General features: G+C 41.1%; 1 protein-coding gene across 2 annotated transcripts in view; it reads left to right on the top strand.

Annotated features, from left to right (window-relative positions):
• LOC109912945 (BBX high mobility group box domain containing) overlaps nucleotides 1-12,679 on the top strand; it is a 210,186-nt gene that overhangs the window by 49,329 nt on the left and 148,178 nt on the right. For both annotated transcript variants that reach the window (XM_020512394.2, XM_020512395.2), the window contains exon 2: nucleotides 1,571-1,633. The gene's annotated coding sequence lies outside the window, so the exon portion shown is untranslated. The remainder of the gene's footprint in view (nucleotides 1-1,570; nucleotides 1,634-12,679) is intronic.

Consider the following 12,679-nt stretch of genomic DNA (forward strand, 5'->3'; position numbering starts at 1 on the left):
ATTATTATTATTATTATTATAGAATCCCTACAGTGTGGAAACAGGCCATTCGGCCCAACAAGTCCACACCGTCCCTCCGAAGAACATCCCACCCAGACCCATTCCCGTAAATCTCCCATGTCTAACCCACCTAAACTGTAAACAATTGCGGTCCCAACACTGATCCCTGAGGCACACCACTAGCCACTGACCGCCAACCAGAAAAACACCCATTTACCCCTACTCTTTGGTTTCTACTAGTCAACCAATCCTCCATCCATGCCAATACATCACCTGTAATACCGTGCAACTTTATCTTGTGTAGCAGCCTTTGGTGTGGCACCTTGTCAAATGCCTTCTGGAAATCCAGATACACCACATCCACAGGTTCCCCATTGCCAACCATACAAGTAATGTCCTCAAAGAATTCCACCAAATTAGTTAAACATGACCTACGCTTCATGAACCCATGCTGGGTGTTCCCAATGGGACAATTTATAGCCAGATGTCTTGCTATTTCTTCCTTAATGATAGATTCAAGCATTTTCCCACTACCGAAGTTAAGCTAACTGGCCTATAGTTACGTGCTTTTTGTCTACTTCCTTTTTTAAACAGAGGCGTCACATTGGGGTGGTTCCCGCAGATTGGAAAACAGCCAGAGTCCAGTGAATTTTGGTAAATAATTACTAGTGCATTTGCTATTTCCCCCATCACCTCTTTTAGTACCCTGGGATGCATTTCATTAGGGCCAGGAGACTTGTCTACCTTTAGCCCCCATTAGCTTGCCCAGCACTGCCTCCTTAGTGATAATGATAGTTTCTAGCTCTTCACCTGCTATAAGAATTTTGACAGAGCAGAATCTTTAAAATTATGGCAGAATGCGGTAGGATAAATAGAAGCAGACTGTTTATCATTGTTGGGAGACCATTGATGCAGTATTAAATACAATAGCTGTACAGGTTTTGTGATAGGCAAAAACTCTTGGTGTTTAAGAAAGATTGGATTGATGGATCAAGGAACAGGTTTTGAAAGACAACGGGAATGAGGTATGTAGATTTTATCAGAGCAGTATGCAGGGTAAAACATAGGCATGAGCCCGGTTTATCGAGTGGCCTGTTTGAATGCAGTATCCCCAATATTTTTCGGCCTTCAGAATTTAAACAGGGCAGTTCACTCCATGTATGAATGTGTCTGGATTACTGTCAGAGACCTCCATGTCTTATGACTATGTTTTGCACTGTTGTTGTTTGAACCAGCTGATGGTAAAAACATTTAACATAATTAGATTACACAATCTACAGTTGGCAGGTTATGTATAGCCAATGCATTATAACTGCCTATGGTCCAGATTCTTCCATTTAAATTGAGAAAGGTTGTGTGATTTATTGCTTGTTGAAAGAAAGAAGATGAAATAATGTAAAATGATGTGAAGTGACGATTTTAAAAAATTTTGGCGATGTGGAGTATATGGAATCTAAATATTTACAGTAATGTAAACCAGTTGTTGAGGTAATATATAATGTGTTATTGTAATGCCCATATTATTAATCTTGTGTGTTTTGTTGATTGAGTCATATCTGTTTCCTCTCAGGTTGTGATCAAGTGAGAAGAAAATCAGAAAAAAAACTTCATCACACCCTTTTCGATAATTTAGGTAAGAAAAATACAAAGCTTTTTGATGCGTTAGATAATCTAGAGTAAACCTCCTTGCTGAAAACTTGCAGGTTTGACAGTTATTTCTTGTTAGTGGTTCATCTTATTCAACTCTTATTAATTGTAGGCTCAAGATGTTTGCACTGAAGAAGTTGTAATATTGGACCTGCTGTGACAAAGTTGGCGTAGTTTCCAATTATCCACTTGATGTTCAAGTTACTACTGTCAAATGTTGAAAGTAATACACTGGTCTTTTTAACTAAAGATATTAGAGTACATACGTTCTGCCTTTTATCAATTGTTTGATTAAAAAATCAAATATTTATTCAAATGTTGCTATGTGTTAGATTGAAGTGAGGAAGGGTAATCCATACTTGTTGTCAGGATACAAGTCAACACAAAGGAACATTTTTGGCAGATCTTTTTGAAAAGAAAAGTACTTAAAAATCCTAAAGAACCCTTGAAGTTTCTAACAGTAGAATTTTAGGTGCAATTATGAATGAATCAAAATAAGTTTTTAAAAAAATAAAAAGTAGACTCAGCTAAAAATAAAAGTGAGTATAACAAAATTTGATTTACACTGCAGTGTCTCAATTAAACAATTGTGTAATTTTGATTGACTTTTTAAATATGAACCTTGTATTCAGCACAAAACAAATTGTGACATTTATGTCTCCGAGTGTATTTTCAAACATCAACCACTTCGGAATGGGAAGGTATTCTTGCACAAACTTTGCAATAAATGGAACTGAATTAATGTGCAAACTGGGTGCATGGACAAGTTGGGCAGAAGGGCCTGTTTCCATGCTGTAAACCTCTATGGCAGTATAAAAACAGAAAATACTGGAAACAGCAGGTGAGGTAGCCTCTTTTAGATTGATGACCTTTTATCAGAGCCAAAGGATGCTAGAGATTATAATGGGTTTCAAGGCAATCAAAATGGGTATGATGGGAATCAAATGTTTAGAAATGCAAGTTGTTGAGCAGAGATCATATCTGTGGCAACATCCAACGATGTTGCCAAACATATGCTTGTGCAATTTACTGAATCCTAGAGAGCAAAGTGCTTGCCAGCACAACTTGATTCTGACATATGAATTCTAAGTATTGGAGGTGAGATTTGGAGTGACTATGCAGAGGGAGATGTCCCCTTTTAACTGAAGTGCAATGTACCTTAAAAAGGAAAACTGTATTATGCCACCCAATCATCTATTTAAAAGTTAATGTTCTCTGCAAGCTCTTAGTTTCCTTACCCATTCAGGTAATCTGTCTTAGAAAACATATCTGGTCCATAACTTACAATGGTTTGTTGTGATTCTGACCCCAGTAATGAATTTTGGGAAGATTGGTCCATTCAGTTCTCAAAAGAAAGTGTATTTTACAACTTATATTAAAGTAACATTAAGCTTTTCAAAGCTGCATATTTTTCACCATTGAAAAATGGTTTCATATTTTAAAAGACACAATTTATTACACTGAAGGCACTCATGTTCATGTCAGCTTGAATGGACTGGAATTATGTACTATGTCAAGGTATTATATGCTGAATTTTGCGACACTAACAAAAGTTGCACGATCCAAAGATTTGGAAGTTGGATTAGTAGGAAAAAAATGAGAACTAAAGGACAGGTTGAGCCTATTGTTTTTTCCATGTGCGTATCTAGAAGTTCAGAAAATATTTACTCTTTGTAGAGAAATCACAAACATGTTCATTCTTTTCCTGTATTTAGTACATGGAAGACATTTTACTCATTGCCTTGTTGTATATTATTTCCAATTTTTGGGATATTTTGGAATATTCTGTAAAATTGTTATCATCCTTGCCAGACTTGTTAATGGTTTTATTTTGAAAAGAAGCTCTATTTGTGAAGTGTCTTGTGCTACATTAGGGTGTCCCAAGCACCTTTTAGCCAGTTAAGTTCTAATGTTTAACGTGTGGTCATGATTGTCATATCAGGAAATGCAACCACCCATTTATGAACAGCACCAACCACTACCCTTAGCAATGGACAGTAAATAGTCTATGATGCCCAGCTGTCTTGGTAGTATTGACATGCATATACTTGTTAGTGTGGGAAAGCAGTAATTTTCAGATTCAAAGCTGTTTTGACCCTCAAAAGTGCAAATTCAGAAAAATAATTTTGGGAAACAATACATGGGTCTAGAGACATAATGTACCAAATGTTCTGCCCCTAGAACGGCAAGAGTGTTTTTGGGATCTAGGGTTTCAAAGATTGTAGAAATGAACTGCAAGGAACTCAAAGGGAATTGGTCATGCTGAACAATTCTTCTGCCCTTCTGAAAACTTTCTGATCGTGATGGACAGCGGACTCATTTCATACTTCATGTGTTAAGAATCCTTGTTCGTTTCACACACTATCCTGCCTACCTCCTTTGACTTTGATTTGTTTGTTAACTAAATTTTAATTAAATTTTTAATTTTGTAAATCATTTTTTCTGTCCTTTACTTTTTCCTCTTTCTTTTTATTTCTTTTATTGTATCTAATATAATTCACTGTTGTTATGTCCGTTGTTCATTTAATTTATTCTACTATCCTTTTGCTTTATTGTTTAATGAGATAGACCATTAAACATGGTATTGATGAATGGTGCTGCACTGTTTCCACTTCGACATTCCAGAACTTTGTGTCATTGGCTGAGAGAGGTGCTGCTGCAGTATTTTCTGGACTGTGATTTTTAATCGACTTCCATTCATGGGACGGAATTTTTCTTTTCCAAGAATTGGTGAGGAAGGGCATACAACAGAGATACTATACACTACCTTGGAAATTGAGTTCTGAATGGGAAGGCTCACGTCTTCCTAACCCTTCGTCTATTAAGTGGTCAATTGGTGAACAGATGGGATAAGTGGCAAGAAAGAACAAGACTACCTGGCTGGTTAACCAGTGTGGGATGGCTGTCAAATTGGTGGGAGAGGGAGTTCCTCACTCCGCATTAATTGGAGGCTACCCCCTTTCCCCCCCCCCCCCCCCCCCCCCACCCATTCCTGTGAGCCCCAACCCCAGAAAGCACCTTCTATACAACACTTGCCTTTCATTCTTCTGAACCTGCACCTGAGGTTCTGGGCAGTGATGATGTAACCGTGCCTGCAGCTCCAGGCAGATGAGACTTCTTGGCCCGGCTGTGAAGTTCTACTGGAAAGCCTCTCTGGCAGCCAATCATATGCTGAATTGATGCTTGATCCAGTGTGTTTTCTGAACAAAATAGTCTATGAGCTTCTCTCCACAAAACGTCCCGCTTTCAGACTTCGACCGAAAATTGGAAAACCCCTTGGACAGGTGCGGTGTTTAATTGGTTACTGACTTTGGGGTTTGTGATAAATGAATGGTGCCGGGCGTTAATTATATTTAAATTTGCAGACAGTCTTGAATGCTTCTACACTGGAATGTGTCTTGATTGGACTTCCAAAGTAGAACAGCGCCCTCTGCAGGGGATCTGGAACCTGTGACAAAAGACAAGCAACTGGATTTCTCCTAAATCAAAACTGAAGAATAGAGAGAAACACGGGATGGAATCTTTCTAGTCCTGTAGACACGGGTCTGGATGCAGGAGCAAAGTGCAAACACAGCATGTTCAGTCAGTTTCTCAATCCATTCCTACGTCTAGTTTTGTACTTCATGCGTTAAGAATCCTTGTTCATTTTACACACTATCCTGCTTATCTTCTTTGACTTTAATTCTCTTGTTAACTAAATTTTAAATTTTGTGAAACTTTCTTTTTCTGTCCTTTTACTTTTTCTTCTTTTTTTTTGCAAATTTCTTTTACTGTATCTAAAGCAATTCACCGGTACTGGCTACCCAGCCAGGAATGGCAGGGAGCCAATTAGGTTAATTAATTATCCACTTGAATGCAAATTAATGAGGTTGCCTGCATCTTGGCGACATTAGACAGAACCCCAACTGGACAGAGGACTCGTGGATGCCTGGCGATGGCATCCTGGTAGTAAAGTGGGATGCCATTGTTGATGCCTTTAAATCCATCCCCCTCCCCAAAAAGTAAAAACACTTATACTGGAGCTGCAGCAATACTCTGCTAAACTGCTGGGTGAGTGCCTACATTTTACAGTTGTCTTCCACTCCCCTACCTGCATCATCACCTAATGGTTTTAGACTTTCTGACTGTGCCTCCTGTCTGAGGAATCCTCTGTCTGTTGTAACTAAATGGCAACATATTAATTAATTGCCTCCTATAAGATAATAAGAGAGATGTACAATGTTCTGATGGGCATAGATGGGGTAGATAAGGAGAAACCTTTCCTCTCAGTAGAAGGGTCAGTAACCAGGGTGGCATAGTTTCAAAGTAAAGAGCAGGAGGCTGAGAGGGGATTTGAGGCGGCGGGGGGGGGAAAAGAAAGTTCACCCAGAGGGTTGTAGGTACCTGGAACTAACAGCCTAACAGGGTGGTAGAGGCATGAACCCTCGAGACATTTATGAAGTATTCAGATAAATACTTGTAATGCCATAGTACGCAGATTGTGGACCAAGTGCTGGAAAATGGGCTCAGATTAGATGAACATTTGGTGCCTGGCACAGATGTGATGGGATGATGGGCCAAACGGTTTCTTTCCATGCTGTATAAATTCTCTGACTGTTTATTGTACTAAAGGCCCTACCTTAACCGACTGCTCCCGACCCATGAAAACTTGCAAAGAGTATAAGATTCCTTCCAGGCTGTTGAGGTGCAGTGGTAGAATCTCTCCCTCTGGGACAGAATGACCAACACCCAGAGGTGTGTCATAATATGTCCTTACAGGGTGATTAAAAATACTTTCTATAAGATTCCTTCTGTAGAGGTGATGCAAGAAGTGTAATTTAAAATATTGAATTCAATGCTGAATAATGTGCATAAAGAAAGGGATAAAAGAGATGCAGAGAGCAAGTTAAGAGACTTTAATATCTTCAGGATTAATTAAAATTTGAACAAATGAGTCTCCACAATATTGTGCTTAATTTTCAGTTTGATGGTGGATGTTTTGCAGTACTTGACTTACTGTGCTGCTAAAAATATGCATAGGACAAACGGAACCATTTCAGGGATGTTTAGTAGGTACCTCTTGTATAAGTAGCCGAATTTTGTTCAATCACCCATGTTTCAATGTCTACCCTGTTGATGGGTTACTGTTATAGTAAAGAATCTGGAGAAACAGGGCAACTCAAGCAGCAACTTCCTCTTTCCACATTTAACTGCACTAATGCCAGATGTTTCAGTCTGATTTACACTTCAATTACAGTGAGTGCTGATAGTCTCATTGTTTCTACTGCAAAATCAGGGTCATTGGCTCCTGATGTGAATTGCTTAGCTGTCAATATAAGTATTGTGGAAATATCTTTAACAATTATAATAGATGTAGATTACAACTGACTTTTTATTTGTTTGTCTTGCCAAGACATCCAGTAATAAAGACAAAAAAAAATTTGGAGAAACTGAGTATGTCTGGCAGCATCTGTGGAGAGAAACAGAGGTCATGTTTTGCTTCCAGAATGGCACTTGTTCAGAACAGAAGAGTGGTAGAAAGTTTGGGTTTTATGCTGTTGGAAAGAGGGGGAGGGACAGGTGAAACAAAGGGAAAGTGAGGGATATATTGGCAGCCAAGAAAGATTGAATACCAAGCTATTATGGAGCAAAGGACATGTCAGTGATGGTGACAAAGACGTCATCTGCAGAAAGGGTGGAATTTTTCCCTCTCTGGGTGCAATGTGAACAATGGTGAGAGAAGTGGTTAAAATACAGGGAGAATGCAAAAAAAAAATCAGCATCCAAATGTTGAGAAAAGTTCTGGTATTTTTTCTACCGAACCTTGTATGTCAACTTTTGAATTTCACCATTGAGCAGCAATGACCTTATTTTTATGAAACAAAACAGAAAGCACGAGGGACACTCAGCAGATCTGGCAGCGTCTCTGGAGAGAGAAACAGAATTGATGTTTCAAGATCCATATGGTTATTCTGAAGAAGAGTCATACTGAACTTGAAATGTTAAAGCATCTTCTCTCTCCACAGATGCTGCCAGAACTGCTAAGTTTCTCCAGCACTTTGTTATTGTATCAGAGTAACAAATCAACAGTTTTTTGCTTTTATCTTAGCTTGAAGTGTTATTAAAGCCTCAGTTGGCTTTATTTATAAGCCTGCGAAACTAGACTCTGCAAATTCTGGATATTAAATACTTGACAACAGCTCTCTGATTTGTCCTAGCCAGCGTCCAAAGGTTTCCACTGCTCAATGTTCCTGTACGCTCTGTGGCCGCCATCTTCCTCAACACTTCATGTACCATAAACTATCAACCTCAACTAGTTTTCATGCCTCATGGATCAACTGTCACACCATTTCAGCCCCTTAAACACTTCAGTTTGTAGTTTAGGGACACCAGTGGCATGCAGGTTTCTGGCATATTGTTTTGAACACAGGGACAGATATACATCTCACGCATCTACATCAGATGCTTTTGTGCTGACATGGACATAAGCTGCTCATAGAGTCTTAGAATCATAGAGATATACAGCATGGAAACAAACCCTTCAGTCCAACTTGTCCATGCTGAACAGATATCCTAAATAAATCTAGTCCCATTTGCCAGCATTTTGTCCATATCCCTCTAAACCCTTCCTATTCACATACCCCTCCAGATGCCTTTTAAATGGTGTAATTGTACCAGCCGCCACCACTTCCTCTGGCAGCTCATTACATTCACGCACCACCCTTTGTGTGTAAAGGTTGCCCTTAGGTTCCTTTTAAATCTTTCCCTTCTCACCTTACGAGTGACACAGTGACTCAGTGGTTAGCACTGCTGCCTCACAGCACCAGGAACCTGGGTTCAATTCCACCCTCCGGCGACTATCCGTGTGGAGATTGCACATTCTCCCCATGTCGGCGTGGGTTTCCTCTGGGTGCTCCGGTTTGCTCCTACAGTCCAAAAATGTGCAGGTTAGGTGATTGGCCATGCTAAATTGCCCGTAGTGTCCAGGGATATGTAGGCTATGGGGATTAGCCATGGGAAATGTAGGGTTACAGGGAATAGGGTGGGGGGGGAGTGATTCTGGGTGGGATGCTATTCAGAGGGTCATTGTGGACTTGTTGGGCTGAATGGCCTGCCTCCACACTGTGAAGATTCCATGATTCTATCCTGTCTACCTGCGACATCACTTTGAGGGAAGTATTAACCTGAGGGCTCTTTGTTCAGCAACACTCCCCAGGACCTTACCATTAAGTGTATAAGTCCTGCCCTGATTTGCCTTTCCAAAATGCAGTACCTCATTTATCTAAATTAAATTCCATCTGCCAATCCTTGGCCCATTAGCCCATCTGATCAAGATCCCGTTGTACTCTGAGGTAACCACCTTTGCTGTCCACTACACCACCAATTTCGGTGTCGTCTGCAAACTTACTAACCATACCTCCTATGTTCATATCCAAATCATTTATATAAATGATGAGGAACAGTGGACTCAGCACCGATCCTTGTGGCACACCGCTGGTCACTGGCCTCCTGTCTGAAAAGCAACCCTCTACCACCACCCTCTGTCTTCTACCTTTGGGCCAGTTCTGTATCTTAAAAAGCTAGTTCTCCCTGTAGTCCGTGTGATCTAACCTTGCTAACCAGTCTACCACAAGGAACCTTGTCGAACGCCTTACTGAAGTCCACATAGATCACATCCACCGCTCTGCCTTCATCAGTCCTCTTTGTTACTTCTTCAAAATACTCAGTTAAATTTGTGAGATATGATTTCTCATACACAAAGTCATATTGACTATCCCTAGTCAGTCCTTGCCTTTCCAAATACATGTAAATCCTGTCCCTCCGGATTTCCTCCAACAACTTGCTCACCACCGAGGTCAAGCTCACTGGTGTATACTTCCCGTGCTTTTCATAACCACCTTTCCTAAATAATGGCACCACGTTAACCAACCTCTGGTCTTCCAGCAACTTACCTGTCGCTATCAATGATATTAATATCTCAGCAAGCAGTGCCGCAATCTGTTCCCTTGCTTCCCACAGAGTTCTAGGGTACACCTGATCACGTCTCGGGGATCTGTCTACCATTATGGGTTTTAAGGTGTCCAGCACCACCACATCTGTAATATGGACATTTTTCAGGAGGTCGGCATTTATTTCCTTGTGTTCTCTATCTTCCATATCCTTCTCCATAGTAAACACTGATGCAAAATACTTATTTAGTATCTCCCCCCATCTCCCGCGGTTTCACATATAGGTTGCTTTCTTGAGTTGTGCCCACTCATTTTACCACTTGCTTGGACGTTGCCAGATTGTCTGTAGGTCACATTGCTTTCTTTAGTGTGTAGGATATCTAGTGCTCAGCTGTAGGCTGCCAACTCCTGTGGCTTGCTTTGCTTTTTAGCACAGAGGGTGAGAGAGGCAGCTTGTGACAGTGGGAAGCACTGGACAGTTAAGTGAGTCGACGTGTAGCTGTGTCGTACCATGCTACATCAGTGACGTCACCTACACCATGTGCTAACAGCTTAAGCACCAAGTGCATTGCAAGTGCTTTATGCAAATGCTGTTGTCAGAGGGAAGCAGTCCTTAGTTGGGTGAAGTGGGATTATAAACAGTTGGACAATACTGCAACACTCAGTCACGGGTCTTGTAATATTCCAGTTCGTGGGGTTAGCCACGTTTTAGTTGGGTGCTTGGTCCAGCCAGACTCTGGTGATCTGTGTACTTGCAGTCTGGGGTCAGTCCATGGTCAGTCCTACTGATCAACTTCAATTAGTAAGCGGGGGATTATAGGTGAGTCAGTGGGGTGCTGTCGAGATGTCAGTTTGAGGGTGGGCCACTTCTACCTCAGGTGGGTTGAATATAACAGTAGTAGATGCAAAAGCAGTTAATGATAATGCAGGAGCAGAAGAGCTGGCCTTATCGAAAAAGAAGCAAACAGGCAAGACAGCTTTGTAGTTTGGGAGGATGATGTGTGTGGGAGGTGTTGAATGGACAATGATGCATACAATACTAAGAGTTGGTGGGATGCAGATAGCAGAGTTAGAATGAGTGCTGACCCTCTGAGTGTGAACCATTATAGAGAAGATGGTGAAAAGCAGAACTTTACTGGCAGCACTGTTGGGCATCCTGCTTCACTTGGTACACAGCACTGACCCAGGCTGTAATTCGTACCTATGCTGGCTTGGCCTGGTGGAGTGGCTGCAATGGTGGTCAGCTGGAAAAAGGACTGCCCTCCTCTTCCCCCAGCCCATGCACCCACATCTCCAGATACCTGCCTATGAAGTGTGGAGTGAGCTTTCCTTTCCTCTCTGTCATGGTCTAAATGTTGAGGCTTGAGGACCATGGTGTGCTAGTGTTGTTTCTGTCTGCAACGTCAGAAGTAGTATACTGCTGCACTTTACATATCGTTTCAGAAACGTGATCACTGCGAGGTCCTGGCTGTGGTGAGCACTTCTGTCTTTCTGACCATGTGATTCCCTGAAAATGGCACCCAAGAACCCAGTTGCGTCATTCGTGATGTGAAGGGGAAGATTGTGTGAGCAAAGTTCTTTCAAACCATGACAGACAGGGTGCTATTAATCTCACTTGACAACACACTTCAACTGAAAGTGGGAAAATTCTGCACTTGGTGTTGATGGCATAAAAGTAGGGCAACTCCATCTGAACTGAGAGCGTGAATACAGACTGGTCTTTGGCAAGAAATAAATCAAAATGGACGTCCGAGTTCATTTTCTGAAGTTGTTGAACTTTGTGTTAAATCCAAAAGGCTGAAATACACCTAAAAAGAAAAGCAGGTGCTGTCCCTCTAGTTTGTGTTGGGCTTCACTGGAATACTGCAGCAGGCTGTGGACACAAATGTGAGCATGACTACAGGATGGTACATTACAGAAGCAAATGACCAGAAGGCTGGGGTCATGCTTGTAGATTGAGCAGAGGTGTTTTGCAAAACAGTGATCCAGTTTGTGTGTGATCTTTTCAAGGTAAAGGAGCAAATACAGTATTTTAACTTGAAAAGTGCACAAGGACATCGCTGATTCATCTGGAAGGAGGTTTTGTTGCCTTGGACGGTGAGGAGACAGGAGGTTAAAGGGCAGGTGTTACAATACCAGCAATTGCACGGGAAGGTACTGTAGGAAAGAGGTGTGAGGTGTTGAGAGTGATACAGGAATGGGCCAGGGTGCTATGGATAAAAAAGCCCCTTAAGAATGCTGATAAGGGAGGGGAAGGTATGTATAATAGTGGAACCCATTGAAATGTTGTATTCCGTACAAATTTCCATATATACTAAAATATAAAGCACAGGCTCTGTAAGTAAAACAGCTCCAGAATAAAACTACTAATGGAAAATGCCAGTTGTCTGCAAATTAGACTGGGGCAAGAATATAGATAGATGGCAGTGTGGCCATATAGACAGGATTACAGACAAACTGAGTCAGTAGATGTCGTCACACTTAATTAAACAAAAGTAATTAGACTCTTAAGAACTGCCTTGCCAGATGATGTGTTAGGATGGCCAAGGAGTTTTCCCTTGCATCAAAACTCAGATCCTTGCCGTCCTGAGCATTAGTTTCACTTGATAATGAACAGAATTTTTAAACTATTCTGTGGTCTTAACCATGTGAAAAGGAAAAAAAAAGTCTTTTTCATTCTTCTGCTTAGCTTTATGTCATTTTAAACTCTAGATAACCTCAATGCCGCAAATCATTTCCTAATTCCATGCCTGGTGAAAAGATGCTGTGTGTCAATTGAACTTGAAGGATAATTTTACCCTCGCTCCAGGGTAATGTCAGTCTTTGCATGATTCAACCAGTCTTTGCCCACAGTGCCTCCTTAAATAAATGGGATGAGATTGAAGATAATACTCATGAATCAGGTTTTTCTCATTTCACGTTATGGGATAGTACATTCTACCCATCCAGTGATTGTATTCGAGGTACTATTTTAACTTATGAAAAGTCAGTCTGTGGAGAAGATGTCTGAACGTGGTAGTGTTTGAGAGAAAAACAGGGGAGTAGCAGGGGACTGGACAAGAGGTTGAGGCAAGTCCTGCAAAATGTTACAAGCCTTCACTGTA

This window comes from Rhincodon typus, chromosome 11 (genome assembly GCF_021869965.1).
Source record: "Rhincodon typus isolate 14 chromosome 11, sRhiTyp1.1, whole genome shotgun sequence".
In the NCBI taxonomy this organism is placed as follows: domain Eukaryota; kingdom Metazoa; phylum Chordata; class Chondrichthyes; order Orectolobiformes; family Rhincodontidae; genus Rhincodon; species Rhincodon typus.